Genomic DNA, 16,920 nt, shown 5'->3' with positions numbered 1-16,920 from the left:
GACAAGTCACTAGGCCCAGACCAGATTAGTCCTCGGCTGCTTTGGGAAATGAGAACTGCAATTGCTTCGCTTCTTGCGAAGATCTTTGCATCCTCGCTCTCCACTGGAGTCGTACCTGAGGACTGGAGAGAGGCAAATGTAATTCCTCTCTTCAAGAAAGGAAATAGGGAAATCCCCGGCAATTACGGACCAGTAATTGTCTAAGTCTCACGTCTGTCGTCTGCAAGGTGTTAGAAAGGATTCTGAGGGATAGGATGTATGACCATCTGGAAGAGCATGGCTTGATTAAATGCAGTCAACACGGCTTTGTGAGGGGCAGGTCATGCCTCACAAATCTTATCGAGTTCTTTGAGGATGTGACTAGAAAAGTTGATGAGGGTCGAGCTGTGGATGTGGTGTACATGGACTTCAGCAAGGCATTTGATAAGGTTTCCCATGGTAGGCTCATTCAAAAGATCAGGAGGAACTGGATACAGGGAAACTTAGCTGTCTAGGTACAGAATTGGCTGGCCAACAGAAGACAGCGAGTGGTAGTAGAAGGAAAATATTCTGCCTGGAAGTCAGTGGTGAGTGGTTTAGATTAGATTACATTACTTACAGTGTGGAAACAGGCCCTTCGGCCCAACAAGTCCACACCGCCCCGCCGAAGCGCAACCCACCCATACCCCTACATTTACCCCTTACCTAACACTACGGACAATTTAGCATGACCAATTCACCTGATCTGCACATCTTTGGACTGTGGGAGGAAACCGGAGCACCCGGAGGAAGCCCACGCAGACATGGGGAGAACATGCAAACTCCACACAGTCAGTCGCCTGAGGCGAGAATTGAACCCGGGTCTCTGGCGCTGTGAGGCAGCAGTGCTAACCACTGTGCCACCGTGCCGCCCACTGGTGTTCCACAGGGCTCTGTTCTTGGGCCGCTAGTGTTTGTAATTTTTATTAATGACTTGGATGAGGGGATTGAAGGATGGGTCAGCAAGTTTGCAGATTACACAAAGGTGGGAGGTGTCGTTGACAGTATAGAGGGCTGTTGTAGGCTACAGCAGGACATTGACAGGATGCAGAGATGGGCTGAGAGGTGGCAGATGGAGTTCAATCTGGATGATGCATTTTGGAAAGTCGAATTTGAAAGCTGAGTACAAGATTAAGGATAAGATTCTTGGCAGTGTTGAGGAACAGAGGGATCTTGGTGTGCAGGTACATAGATCCCTTAAAATGGCCACCCAAGTGGACAGGGTTGTTAAGAAAGCATATGGTGTTTTGGCTTCCATTAACAGGGGGATTGAGTTTAAGAGTCGTGAGATTTTGTTGCAGCTCTATAAAACTTTGGTTAGACCGCACTTGGAATACTGCATCCAGTTCTGGTCGCCCTATTATAGGAAAAATGTGGATGCTTTGGAGAGGGTTCAGAGGAGGTTTACCAGGATGCTGCCTGGACTGGAGGGCTTATCTTATGAAGAGAGGTTGTCTGAGCTCGGACTTTTGTCATTGGAGAAAAGGAGGAGGAGAGGGGACCTAATTGAGGTATACAAGATAATGAGAGGCATAGATAGAGTCGATAGCCAGAGACTATTTCCCAGAGCAGAAATGGCTAACACGAGGGGTCATAGTTTTAAGCTGGTTGGAGGAAAGTATAGAGGGGATGTCAGAGGTGGGTTCTTTACACAGAGAGTTGTGAGAGCATGAAATGCGTTGTCAGCAGCAGTTGTGGAAGCAACTGGGGACATTTAAGAGACTGCTGGACATGCATATGGTCACAGAAATGTGAGGGTGCATACATGAGGATCAATGGTCGGCACAAAATCGTGGGCTGAAGGGCCTGTTCTGTGCTGTACTGTTCTATGTTCTATGTTCTACGTTCTATGTTTAATAATCTTATACGTCTCAATCAGATCCTCTCTCATCCATCTAAACTCAAGTGTATACAAACCCAGTCACTCCAATCTTTCAACATATGATAGTCCCGCCATTCCAGGAATTGACCTCGTGAATCTACGCTGCACTTCCTCAATAGTCAGAACATCCTTCCTCAAATTTGGGGACCAAAACTGCACACAATACTCCAAGTGCGGTCTCACCAGGGCCCTGTACAGCTGCAGAAGGACCTCTTTGCTCCTATACTCAATTCCTCTTGTTATGAAGGTCAGCATGCCATTAGCTTTCTTCACTGCCTGCTGTGCCTACATACTTGCTTTCATTGACTGATGTACAAGAACACCTAGATCTCATTGTACTTCCACTTTACCTAACTTGACTCCATTTAGGTAGTAATCTGCCTTCCTGTTCTTGCCACCAAAGTGAATAACCACACACTTATCCACAATAAACTGCATCTGCCATGCATCCGTCTACTCACCTAACCTGTCCAGGTCACCCTGTATTCTCCTAACATCCTCCTCACAAGGCTTCTAGCTTTGTTGCGATTGGAAGGGTTCAAGGGTGGAGGTGCAGGAAGTGGAGGAAATGCACTGGAAGGCATTGTTGACCACATGGGAGGGGAAACTGCTGTCCTTGAAGTAAGAGGCCATCTGGGATGTCTAGGTGTGGAATTGATCCTCCTCGGAGCAGATGCAATGAAGGCGGAGGAACTGGGAGTAAAGGACAGCGTTTTTATTAAGGTGGGAGGGGTGGAAAGAGTTGTAGTCCAGGCAGCTGTGGGAGTTAGTGGGTTTGAAGTAGATGTCCGTGTTGAGCCAGTCGCTGGTAATGGTGATGGAGAGGTCCCGGAAGGGGAGGGTAGTGTCCGAGATGGTCCAGGTGAACTTGAGGTCAGGGTAGAAGGTGTTCATGAAGTTGATGAACTGTTCAACTTCCTCATGGGAGCATGAGGTGGCACCGATAATTCATCAATATAGTGGAGGAAATGGTGGGAGATGGTGCCAGTGTAGCTGCAGACAATGGACTGTTCTATGTCGATGATTGACCAAAAGATCCTTTGTTTGGCCTCTTCACAAATTATTTTAAATTCTGTTCCCAATCAGTGTGGGCTCTGCTAAACAGGTCTCTCACAACAGCAACAGCTTTATAATTCTGAAGCATTCATTTTGACATCAGAAGCAGAATACTTCCCCATTGCTTCATAGTATCAGCATTACCCATCGGCAAGATATTTTGTTTTAAAGTCTTTCTGTTTCATCAACAGCCTGGAGTGTTACTGTTGTATTCTGCTTTCATGCCTGTGGTTAAGATTCTGTTAGCAGGTTGAATTTAGAGAGCTTCAATTAGCTTCTGGCTGTTTTCAATTCATTTTTAGAAACCTTTCTGAGATTTCATTGTTCTTTAAACTTCAGCAGCCTATCTTTAACTTTTTGGACAGCTCTCAAGTCGAAGCATAGTACTGTACATCAGATTTAGAGGCAGGTATATGTTTTTTTCAGGTGCTTTGATCTTGCCGATATATCCTTATCCATAATAACTTGGATTTTGAGGAAATGTCTGAGGTAGTACATTGCCTCCAGCTAGATTGTTCCCTGGGCTATTTTCAGCATTATTAACAGGCAATTTTGACACCACTATGACAGAATCACTGTCTAAAGCATATTTAAATTCACTCAGCATTAAACTTGTCCAACCTTTTCACACGGGGTTGTGGATGGGGCTTTTTTTAATATCATTTGGCATTTTCGATGTGCAAATTTCAGAAAGATAAGGTATGATACAACAGTAAACATGAACTTCAAAACAAATTTCCTCAGTAATAAGTTGATCATTTAAATTCACAAATAATTAATAAAGTTGGCTGTTATAATGGTGCCTGTTGTATCTGTACTTATTTCATCTTTAAGGGTTAGGTCACATTTGGAATATTGTGTGCAATTCTGGTCTCCATCCTATACAAAGGATGTTGTGAACCTTGTAAGTGTTCAGAACAGATTTACAAGGATGTTGCTGGGGTTGGAAAGGTTTGAGCTATTGGGAGAGGATGAATAGGCTGGAAATGTTTTCCCTTGAGCGTCAGAGACTGACGGGTAACATTATAGAGGTTTATAAAATCATGAAGGGTGTGGATCGACTAAATAGATAAGGTCTTTACCCTGGGTTGGGGAGTCTAGAACTAGAGTGCATAGGGTTAGAGTGAGAGGTGTGGGAGCTTTTCTGTTTACTAAGGATTATTGGGTTGAAATTTATTTGGAAGTATCGGTGTTGGACTGGGGTGTACAAAGTTAAAAATCACACAACACCAGGTTATAGTCCAACAGGTTTATTTGGAAGCACTGATTTTTGGAAGCACTGAAACCAACATACCCATTCTAAAAGATGAGAGACTTAACAAACAATCCAAGTCTTTTTCGATATATAATTTTAGTTACAGCACACTGTAAACTTTTGTTATAAATTTTGTGTGCTACGATCTTACACTCCACAACCACCTGATGAAGGAGCAGCGCTCTGAAAGCTAGTGCTTCCAAATAAACCTGTTGGAGTGTAACCTGGTGTTATGTGATTTTCAACTGGGTTGAAGTTGTAATTTCATTAGGCCAGGCAGCCGTGACAACTGTTCTAGTTTAATTGATCTCTTGTTTTTGTTTTTCTCATAATGTGTTGTTGCTACATTTGTAAATTTTTTTGCGCATCTTGTTTGTTCAGTTTTCTGTAAATCTTGTTCCTATTTTGTGACTATCATCTGATTCAGCTGCCAAACAGAATGATTTGCATCTATCCAGGTATGCATAAAAACTGCATGTATATTGTATCCTTTTGCTCTTCTCAGACTGACAGGGTATCAATACCTCGCTGCCAGTAGGAAAACCAGCCCTTGTACAAGTCAAAGTTATTGTTTGATTTACAAGAATGTGTCTGTGTGGTGCTTACAGAATCCAGTTGTTTTATATTCGACAGAGAGGAATGATTTAAAAAGGACAGAAGGGGCAGAGGGTGGCGCATGTATGGAATGAGCTGCCAGAGGAAGTGGTGGAGGCTGGTACAGTTACAACATTTAAAAGGCTTTTGGATGGGTGTATGAATAGGAAGGGTTTAGAGGGATATGGGCTAAATATTGGCAAGTGGGACTAAATTAATTTAGGATATCTGGTTCGCATGGATGTGTTGGACTGAAGGGTCTGTTTCCATGCTGTACATCTCTGTGACTCTATGACAACACATGCTGCATGAATATAATGTTACTAATTTGCCCGGCAGTTAGTGCTAAAGGTCTGCAAGCTACACATATGTTGATCAGTTGGTTTGCTGTTATGTCTGCTTCATAACTTATATATATTGATGTTTAAATAAACTAATCCAAGGAGTAAATCAATCCTTGATGAGTAATTGATAATTAGACATTATCATCAACATGACGTAGCGAATACTGGTGGAAAACATCATGCTAATGAGCACGGCATGCTTGAATAGTCAGGAAGCAAGTTAACATACAGCTGAAACACATAGTCAATAACTTTAAATTGTGTGAAAGTGCATAAGACAGTCCTTGATGTTTTTATTCAGTACAGCATCAGTGATTCTTTGTGGTCAGTAGATGAATGCCTATCGACAGACCAGTTGAAGTCACTTCAGAAAAGTAAATAGTCAGCGCATTTGTCAACTTGATAACAAGCAAGGGAAAGTCAAACGTATAATCGAATGTCCACAAAATTCTCCAATTTAAATTGGGACACAGCAGACCAAATAACAGAATTTTAAATGTCTAAATATTATTTAAAATATGGTGTTCTCAAGAAACAAGGCGCTAAGATTTGTTTAGCAATTGGGAACAATGCTCTCCACAAGATTAACATGTCAACAGCAGAAGAGCTAAAAGATCCCCAAAAATATAGGGATCAATTAAGACCAATTAAGTCAGATTAAACATCCGAATACATTAACTAGAATTTATGTTATTAAATCAGAATTTTATAGAATCTATTGATGACTTCATGAGTAGATGTACAAAAATGGGTTAATCCATCCTGCGATTTTCTTTCAGATGGAGATCTAGCAAACAGAATTTTCACATTTGTGATTGCGACCACTACATAGAAACTTTCCCAATGGTTTGCTGGAAAACCTATAGTGTTGAAGATCTATTGAGAATTGGAGGTAAGCATGAAACAATTCTGACAAGTCAGCAAAGCTGACAGGTGCTAACTGCAAACTTGACAGTTGACACAATCACTAGAGCACCCAACAATAGCAAGACATGTGAAAGGTTTGGCCTTCTGCTCCAAGAAAATACTGGTTTTCAATCTATTTTGTGAAGTTGGTGGCAGCTGTAATGCACTCGAGCAAAGACTGATGTAGTTGCAAAAAGTCAGACACTGACCCAAGTGGACTGCTCACAACAAGTGTCTTCAAGCTACAATTAAACACTATCCGGTATCCAGTCAAAGGCATATACATGGGGTGATTGACAAGCCAGAATCTGTCAACCTACATGAAGAGTGGAACTGTCAGTCTTATTTCACTGTCATCACACTATCCCAAATGTCTGCAATCAACAGCACCAAGGGAACTGAATAAAATTGAATAAAGTGAATGAAGTAACATGAATAAAATCTTTATTCGCCTTCTCATCTAAGGAATAGAGGTATAGAGAGATTGATAAGAGCCAAATTCTTTCTCTTAACCCTGCACTCATCATGCTGTGCAGTATCAGGAGGTGTGATACACCACCTCAAATACAGTTCAAAAGGGGATTAGCACCTATTCATGAAGGACTCTCCATTTGCCATGACTAGCCTGCTGCCTTGGCCTTTAGCCTGATTACCTGCCTTAGCACAAAGCTTGTTCACTGACATGTTCCAAGGTTCACTTGCCACTTTGTACTTGGGCCTGCTCATGACTTCATTCCTAAGCCCACTCATCACCTCAGACCCAATTCCACTCAGGGTCACTGCAGCCCCAGTTTGCTGTTTTTGACCCCAGCCCTTCTTACTGCCTTGGCTCCAAGCCCACTCAGTGTCATGACTCTGGACCCTCCTAAAGCCTCCAGATCAGCCCGGCGTATCAACCCAGCAAGCATCCCATTGCTTGCAGCAACCCAAGAAGGCACAGCCCAGCTGCATCTAGTGGCTAGGATTTTGGCTGGGCGTTCACATAGCTCATTCCTTCTCGAATCAGAGAACCTACCAACAGCAAAGGTGGAAGAGATATGGCCTCTGATTGGAGGAATACCCTCTTTGATGAGGTTTCCACAGATATTTACGTGTTTTTGAAACACGAGTTATGGGACGGACAAGGTCCCCAGTATTCTGCTCTGCTGGTCTCCTGTTGGACAGTCCAATGGAGAGAAATTCACATCTTTCACCAGTATCAGTGATGTGGGGAGGCCGGTTTTGGACTGTTGTGTGATTTTTAACTAACATTAGTGGTTGAACTGAACACGTGTCTCATAGAATAACAATTAGTGTGTTACAAGGGGACATAAATTTAAGGTGAAGGGTGGAAGGTATAGGGGGGATGTCAGGGGTAGGTTCTTTACCCAGACAGTGGTGGGGGCATGGAATGCGCTGCCTGTGGGAGTGGCAGAGTCAGAATCATTGGCGACCTTTAAGCGGCAATTGGATAGGTACATGGATGGGTGCTTAAGCTAGGACAAATGTTCGGCACAACATTGTGGGCCGAACGGCCTGTTCTGTGCTCTATTGTTCTATGTTCTATGTTCTATGTTCTAGTGATAGGGAAATGATATGGAAAGAGGCATGATGTAAGTGGACCTTTAAACTTCAATTGTCGATATTACTCTGCCTGGATTGTTCAGTGATTTGCTAGAATCACGCCGATTTGGGCTGTATGCCTCATACTTGCATTCCATTTTATATGCAACGACTTTTCATTCTGCTGAGTAACATAATATACCAAATTAGCTGGAATGTCCCAGCACTACAACTCCCATCACAAACCACTCTCATCCTCCAGGCTCAAACCACGCACAGCGCTCACTCTCATCCTCGAGTCTCAAAACATGGACAGTGATCACTCTCATTCTCCAGTCTCAAAAAATGGACAGTGGTCACTCTCATTCACCAGTCTCAAAACACGTACAGCGTTCACTCTCATCCTCCAGTCTCAAACCATGGACAGTGCTCACTCTCATTCTCCAGTCTCAAACCATGGACAGTGCTCACTCTCATTCACCAGTCTCGAACCACGGACAGTGGCCACTCTCATTCTCCAGACTCAAACCACGCACAGTGGTCACTTATATGTGCCAGTCTCAAACCACGGACAGTGCTCACTCAGTCTCCAGTCTCAAACCACGGACAGTGTTCATTCCCATTCTCCAGTCTAAAACCATGGACAGTGCTCACTCTCATCCTCCAGTCTAAAACCACGCACTGTGCTCACTCTAGGTCTCCAGTCTCAAACCACGCACAGTCCTCACTCTCAGTCTCCAGTCTCAAACCACGGACAGTACTCACTCTCATTCTCCAGTCTCAAACCACAAACAGTGCTCTCTCTCATCCTCCAGTCTCAAACCACGGACAGTGGTCACTCTCATTCACCAGTCTCAAACCACGCACAGTGCTCACTCTCATTCTCCAGGGTCAAACCATGGAGAGTGCTCAATCTCATCCTTCAGTCTCATACCATGGACAGTGGTCACTCTCATTCTCCAGTCACAAACCACGCACAGTGCTCACTCTCATTCTCCAGGGTCAAACCATGGAGAGTGCTCAATCTCATCCTTCAGTCTCAAACCATAGACAGTGCTCACTGTCATTCTCCAGTCTCAAACCACACACAGTGCTCACTTTCATTCTCCACTCTCAAACCACACACAGTGCTCACTCTCATTCTCCAGTCTCAAACCACGGACAGTGCTCACTCCCATTCTCCACTCTCAAACCACACACAGTGCTCACTCTCAGTCTCCAGTCTCAAACCACGCACAGTGCTCACTCTCATTGTCCAGTCTCAAACCATGGAGAGTGCTCAATCTCATCCTTCAGTCTCAAACCATAGACAGTGCTCACTCCCATTCTCCAGTCTCAAACCACACACAGTGCTCACTCTCATTCTCCAGTCTCAAACCATGGACAGTGCTCACTCCCATTCTCCACTCTCAAACCAATCACAGTGCGCACTCTCATTCTCCAGTCTCAAACCATGGACAGTGCTCACTTCCATTCTCCAGCCTCAGTCCATGGACAGTGCTCACTCTCATTCTCCAGTCACAAACCATGGACATTGTTCACTCTCATTCTCCAGTCTCAGTTCATGGAGGGTGCTCACTCTCATCCTCCAGTCTCAAACCATGCACAGTGCTCACTCTCACTCACCAGTCTCAAACCATGGACAGTGATCACTCTCTTACTCTAGTCTCGAACAACGCAGAGTGCTCACTCTCATTCACCAGTCTCAAACCAGGTACAGTGCTCACTCTCATCCTGCAGTTTCAAACCACGTGCAGTGCTCACTCTCATTCTCCAGTCTCAAACCATGGAGAGTGCTCACTCTCATTCTCCAGTCTCAACCCACGCACAGTGCTCACTCTCATTCACCATTCTCAAACCACGGACAGTGGTCACTCTCATCCTCCAGTCTCAAACCATGGACAGTGGTCACTCTCATTCTCCAGTGTCAAACCACGCACAGTGCTCACTCTCATTCTCCAGTGTCAAACCATGGACAGTGCTCAATCTCATCCTTCAGTCTCAAACCATGGACAGTGGTCATTCTCATTCTCCAGTCTCAAACCACACACAGTGCTCACTCTCATTCTCCAGTCTCAAACCACGCACAGTGCTCACTCTCATTCACCAGTCTCAAACCACGGACAGTGGTCACTCTCATCCTCCAGCCTCAAACCATGGACAGTGCTCACTCTCATTCTCCAGTCTCAAACCACACACAGTGCTCACTCTCATTCTCCAGTGTCGAACCATGGAGAGTGCTCAATCTCATCCTTCAGTCTCAAACCACGGACAGTGGTCACTCTCATCCTCCAGTCTCAAACCATGGACAGTGCTCACTCTCATTCTCCAGTCTCAAACCACGCACAGTGCTCACTCTCATTCTCCAGTGTCAAACCATGGAGAGTGCTCAATCTCATTCTTCAGTCTCAAACCATAGACAGTGCTCACTCTCATTCTCCAGTCTCAAACCACACACAGTGCTCACTCTCATTCTCCAGTTTCAGTCCATGGAGAGTACTCACTCTCATCCTCCAGTCTCAAACCACGCACAGTGCTCACTCTCACTCACCAGACTCAAACCATGGACAGTATCACTCTCTTCCTCTAGTCTCGAATAACGCAGAGTGCTCACTCTTATTCACCAGTCTCAAACCATGTACAGTGCTCACTCTCATCCTCCAGTTTCAAACCACGTGCAGTGCTCACTCTCATTCTCCAGTCTCAAACCATGGAGAGTGCTCACTCTCATCTCCAGTCTCAAACCATGGAGAGTGCTCAATCTCATTCTCCAGTCTCAAACCACGCACAGTGCTCACTCTCATTCACCAGTCTCAAACCATGGACAGTGATCACTCTCATCCTCCAGTCTCAAACCATGGACAGTGGTCACTCTCATTCTCCAGTCTCAAACCACGCAGAGTGCTCACTCTCATTCTCCAGTGTCAAACCATGGAGAGTGCTCAATCTCATCCTTCAGTCTCAAACCATGGACAGTGGTCACTCTCATTCTCCAGTGTCAAACCATGGAGAGTGCTCAATCTCATCCTTCAGTCTCAAACCAAAGACAGTGCTCACTCTCATTCTCCAGTCTCAAACCACACACAGTGCTCACTCTCATTCTCCACTCTCAAACCACACACAGTGCTCAGTCTCATTCTCCAGTCTCAAACCACGGACAGTGCTCACTCCCATTCTCCACTCTCAAACCACACACAGTGCTCACTCTCATTCTCCACTCTCAAACCACACACAGTGCTCCCTCTCATTCTCCAGTCTCAAACCACACACAGTGCTCACTGTCATTCTCCACTCTCAAACCACACACAGTGCTCACTCTCAGTCTCCAGTCTCAAACCACGCACAGTGCTCACTCTCATTGTCCAGTCTCAAACCACACACAGTGCTCACTCTCATTCTCCAGTCTCAAACCATAGACAGTGCTCACTCCCATTCTGAAGTCTCAAACCACACACAGTGCTCACTCTCATTCTCCAGTGTCAAACCATGGAGAGTGCTCAATCTCATCCTTCAGTCTCAAACCATAGACAGAGCTCACTCCCATTCTCCAGTCTCAAACCACACACAGTGCTCACTCTCATTCTCCAGTCTCAAAACATGGACAGTGCTCACTCCCATTCTCCACTCTCAAACCACACACAGTGCGCACTCTCATTCCCCAGTCTCAAACCATGGACATTGGTCACTCTCATTCTCCAGTCTAAAACCATGGACATTGGTCACTCTCATTCTCCAGTCTCAGTCCATGGTCAGTGCTCACTCTCATCCTCCAGTCGCAAACCACGGACAATGCTCACTCTCATTCTCCAGTCTTAGTCCATGGAGAGTACTCACTCTCATCCTCCAGTCTCCAACCAAGCACAGTGCTCACTCTCACTCACCAGTCTGAAACCATGGACAGTGATCACTCTCTTCATTTAGTCTCGAACAACGCAGAGTGCTCACTCTCATTCACCAGTCTCAAACCACGTACAGTGCTCACTCTCATCCTCCAGTTTCAAACCACGGACACTGCTCACTCTCATTCTCCAGTCTCAAACCACGGACAGTGGTCACTTACATGCACCAGTCTCAAACCATGGAGAGTGCTCACTCTCATTCTCCAGTCTCAACCCACGCACAGTGCTCTCTCTCATCCTCAAGTCTCAAACCATGGACAGTGCTCACTCTCATCCTCCAGTCTCAACCCACGCACAGTGCTCATGCTCATCCTCCAGTATCAAACCATGGAGAATGCTCACTCTCACCCTCCAGTCTCAAACCTCGTACTATGCTCACTCTCATCCTCCAGTCTCAGTCCATGGTGAGTGCTCACTCTCATTCTCCAGTCTCAAACCACGCACAGTGCTCACTCGCACTCACCAGTCTCAAACCATGGTCAGTGATCAATCTCTTCCTCCAGTCTCGAACAACGCAGAGTGCTCACTCTTATTCACCAGTCTCAAACCACGTACAGGGCTCACTCTCATCCTCCAGTTTGAAACCACATTCAGTGCTCACTCTCAATGTCCAGTCTCAAACCACGGACACTGCTCACTCTCATTCTCCAGTCTCAAACCATGGAGAGTGCTCACTCTCATTCTCCAGTCTCAAACAACGCACAGTGCTTACTCTCATTTACCAGTCTCAAACCACGTACAGTGCTCTCTCTCATCCTTCCGTTTCCTACCACCGGCAGTGCTCACTCTCATCCTCCAGTCTCAAACCACGGACAGTGTTCACTCTCATTCTCCAGTCTCAACCCAAGCACAGTACTCACTCTCATCCTCCAGTCTCAAACCATAGACACTGGTCTCTCCCATTCTCCAGTCTAAAGCCACGGACACTACTCACTCTCATACTCCAGTCTCAGTCCATGGAGAGTGCACACTCTCATCCACCAGTCTCAGTCCATGGAGAGTGCTCAATCTCATTCTCCAGTCTCAAACCATGGAGAGTGCACACTCTCATTCTACAGTCTCAGACAATGGACAGTATTCGCTCTCATGCTCCAGTCTCAAACCATGGACAGTGCTCACGCTCATCCTCGAGTCTCAGTGCATGGAGAGTGCTCACTCTCATTCCCAATCTCAAACCATGGAGAGTGCTCACTGTCATTCTCCAGTCTCAAACCACGTACTATGCTCACTCTCATCCTCCGGTCTCAATCCATGGAGAGTGTTCAATCTCATTCTCCAGTCTCAATCCATGGTCAGTGCTCACTCTTATTCTCCAGTCTCAAACCAAGGACAGTGCTCACTCTCATCCTCCAGTCTCAAACCACGGACAATGCTCACTCTCATTCTCCAGTCTCAAACCACGCACAGTGCTCACTCTCATCCTCCAGTCTCAAACCACGCACAGTGGTCACTTACATGTGCCAGTCTCAAACCATGGAGAGTGCTCACTCTCATTCTCCAGTCTCAAACTACGTACAGTGTTCACTCCCATTCTCCAGTCTCCACCCACGCACAGTGCTCTCTCTCATCCTCCAGTCTCAAACCATAGACACTGCTCACTCCCATTCTCCAGTCTAAAGCCACGGACACTACTCACTCTCATTCTCCAGTCTCTGTCCATGGAGAGTGCACACTCTCATCCACCAGTCTCAGTCTATGGAGATTGCTCAATCTCATTCTCCAGTCTCAGTCCATGGTCAGTGCACACTCTCATTCTCTAGTCTCAAACCACGCACAGTGCTCACTTGCACTCATCAGTCTCAAACCATGGACAGTGATCAACCTCTTCCTCCAGTCTCGAACAACGCAGAGTGCTGACTCTCATTCACCAGTCTTAAACCACGTACAGGGCTCACTCTCATCCTCCAGTTTGAAACCACATGCTCACTCTCAATGTCCAGTCTCAAACTACGGACACTGCTCACTCTCATTCTCCAGTCTCAAATCATGGAGAGTGCTCACTCTCATCCTCCAGTCTCAAACCATGGAGTGTGCTCACTCTCATTCTCCAATCTCAAACAATGCACAGTGCTTACTCTCATTTACCAGTCTCAAACCACGTACAGTGCTCACTCTCATCCTCCCGTTTCATACCACGGGCAGTGCTCACTCTCATCCACCAGTCTCAGTCCATGGAAAGTGCTCACTCTCATTCCCAATCTCAAACCATGGAGAGTGCTCACTGTCATTCTCCAGTCTCAAACCACGTACTATGCTCACTCTCATCCTCTGGTCTCAATTCATGGAGAGTGTTGAATCTCATTCTCCAGTCTCAGTCCATGGTCAGTGCTCACTCTTATTCTCCAGTCTCAAACCAAGGATAGTGCTCACTCTCATCCTCCAGTCTCAAACCACGGACAATGCTCACTCTCATCCTCCAGTCTCAAATCATGGAGAGTGCTCACTCTCATCCTCCAGTCTCAAATCATGGAGAGTGCTCACTCTCATCCTCCAGTCTCAAATCATGGAGAGTGCTCACTCTCATCCTCCAGTCTCAAACCACGGACAATGCTCACTCTCATCCTCCAATCTCAAATCATGGAGAGTGCTCACTCTCATCCTCCAGTCTCAAACCACGTACAGTGTTCACTCCCATTCTCCAATCTCAAACAACGCACAGTGCTTACTCTCATTTACCAGTCTCAAACCACGTACAGTGCTCACTCTCATCCTCCAGTTACATACCAGGGGCAGTGCTCACTCTCATCCTCCAGTCTCAAACCACGTACAGTGTTCACTCCCATTCTCCAGTCTCCACCCACGCACAGTGCTCTCTCTCATCCTCCAGTCTCAAACCATAGACAGTGCTCACCCTCATCCTCCAGTCTAAAGCCACGGACAATGCTCACTCTCATTCTCCAGTCTCAGTCCATGGAGAGTGCTCACTCTCATCCTCCAGTCTCAAACCATGGACAGTGCTCACTCTCATCCTCCAGTCTCAATCCATGGACAGTGCTCACTCTCATCCTCCAGTCTAAAGCCACGGACAATGCTCACTCTCATCCTCCAGTCTCAAACCACGGAGAATGCTCACTCTCATTCTCCAGTCTCAGTCCATGGAGAGTGCTCACTCTCATTCTCCAGTCTCAAACCACGCACAGTGCTCACTCTCATTCTCCAGTCTAAAACCACGCACAGTGGTCACTTACATGTACCAGTCTCAAACCATGGAGAGTGCTCCCTCTCATCCTCCAGTCTCAAACCACGGAAAGTGTTCACTCTCATCCTCCAGTTTCAGACCACGTACAGTGCTCACTCTTATCCTCCAGTCTCAAACCATAGACAGTGCTCACTCCCATTCTCCAGTCTAAAACCACGAACAGTACTCACTCTCATCCTCCAGTCTCAAACCATGGAGAGTGCTCACTCTCATCCTCCAGTCTCAAACCACGGACAATGCTCACTCTCATTCTCCAGTCTCAGTCCATGGAGAGTGCTCACTCTCTTCCCCCAGTCTCAAACCATGCACAGTGCTCACTCTCACTCACCAGTCTCAAACCATTGATAAGTGATCACTCTCATCCTCCAGTCTCGAACAACGCAGTGTGCACACTCTGATTCATCAGTCTCAAACCACGTACAGGGCTCACTCTCATCCTCCAGTTTCAGACCACGTACAGTGCTCACTCTGATTTTCCAATCTCAAACAATGAACAGTGCTCACTCTCATTCTCCAGTCTCAAATCACGGACAATGCTCACTCTCATCGTCCAGTCTCAAACCACGCACAGTGCTCACTCCCATTCTCAAGTGTCAAACCATGGACAGTGGTCACTATCATTCTCCAGTCTCAGTCCATGGAGAGTGGCCACTCTCATTCTCCAGTCTCATGCCATGGAGATTGCTCACTCTCATTGTCCAGTCTCAAACCATGGAGAGTGCTCACTCTCATTCTCCAGTCTCAGTCCATGGAGAGTGCTCACTCTCATTCCCCCGTCTCAAACCATGGACAGTGCTCACTCTCATTCTCCAGTCTCAGTACATGGAGAGTGCTCAATCTCATCCTCCAGTCTCAAACCACACACAGTGCTCACTCTTATTCTCCAGTCTCAAACCAAGGACAGAGCTCACTCTCATCCTCCAGTCTCAAACCATGGACAGTGCTCACTCTCATTCTCCAGTCTCAGTCCATGGAGAGTGCTCAATCTCATCCTCCAGTTTCAAACCACACACAGTGCTCACTCTTATTCTCCTGTCTCAAACCAAGGACAGAGCTCACTCTCATCCTCCAGTCTCAAACCATGGACAGTGATCACTCTCATTCTCCAGTCTCAAACCACGTACAGTGCTCACTCTCATTCTCCAGTCTCAGTCTATGGACAGTGCTCACTCTCATTCTCCAGTCTCCACCCACGCACAGTGCGCACTCTCATTCTCCAGTCTCAAACCACGCACAGTGCTCACTGTCACTCACCAGTCTCAAACCACGGACAGTGATCACTCTCATTCTCCAGTCTCAAACCACGTACAGTGCTCACTCTCATTCTCCAGTCTCAGTCTATGGACAGTGCTCACTCTCATTCTCCAGTCTCAAACCACGCACAGTGCTCACTGTCACTCACCAGTCTCAAACCACGGACAGTGATCACTCTCATTCTCCAGTCTCAAACCACGCACAGTGCTCACTCTCATCCTCCAGTCTCAAACCACGCACAGTGGTCACTTACATGCGCCAGTCTCAAACCATGGAGAGTGCTCACTCTCATTCTCCAGTCTCAAACTACGTACAGTGTTCACTCCCATTCTCCAGTCTCCACCCACGCACAGTGCTCTCTCTCATCCTCCAGTCTAAATCCATAGACACTGCTCACTCCCATTCTCCCGTCTAAAGCCACGGACACTACTCACTCTCATTCTCCAGTCTCTGTCCATGGAGAGCGCACACTCTCATCCACCAGTCTCAGTCCATGGAGTGTGCTCAATCTCATTCTCCAGTCTCAGTCCATGGTCAGTGCACACTCTCATTCTCTAGTCTCAAACCACGCACAGTGCTCACTTGCACTCATCAGTCTCAAACCATGGACAGTGATCAATCTCTTCCTCCAGTCTCGAACAACGCAGAGTGCTCACTCTCATTCACCAGTCTCAAACCACGTACAGGGCTCAGACTCATCCTCCAGTTTGAAACCACATGCAGTGCTCACTCTCAATGTCCAGTCTCAAACTACGGACACTGCTCACTCTCATTCTCCAGTCTGAAATCATGGAGAGTGCTCACTCTCATCCTCCAGTCTCAAACCATGGAGAGTGCTCACTCTCATTCTCCAATCTCAAACAATGCACAGTGCTTACTCTCATTTACCAGTCTCAAACCATGTACAGTGCTCACTCTCATCCTCCAGTTTCATACCACGCGCAGTGCTCACTCTCATCCACCAGTCTCAG

General features: G+C 46.4%; 1 long non-coding RNA gene across 1 annotated transcript in view; it reads left to right on the top strand.

The window, feature by feature from the left end:
• The window catches only part of LOC148148543 (uncharacterized), a 189,105-nt gene that overhangs the window by 142,558 nt on the left and 29,627 nt on the right, over nt 1-16,920 (top strand). The window contains exon 4 of the long non-coding RNA XR_015758757.1: nt 5,929-6,041. This is a non-coding gene — a long non-coding RNA (uncharacterized LOC148148543). The remainder of the gene's footprint in view (nt 1-5,928; nt 6,042-16,920) is intronic.

The sequence above is a fragment of the Chiloscyllium plagiosum genome, unplaced genomic scaffold (genome assembly GCF_037043375.1).
Source record: "Chiloscyllium plagiosum isolate Xiang-an unplaced genomic scaffold, Cpla_swu_hap1 HiC_scaffold_12, whole genome shotgun sequence".
Taxonomy (NCBI): Eukaryota; Metazoa; Chordata; class Chondrichthyes; order Orectolobiformes; family Hemiscylliidae; genus Chiloscyllium; species Chiloscyllium plagiosum.
This window is presented reverse-complemented; position numbering and strand designations above follow the sequence as displayed.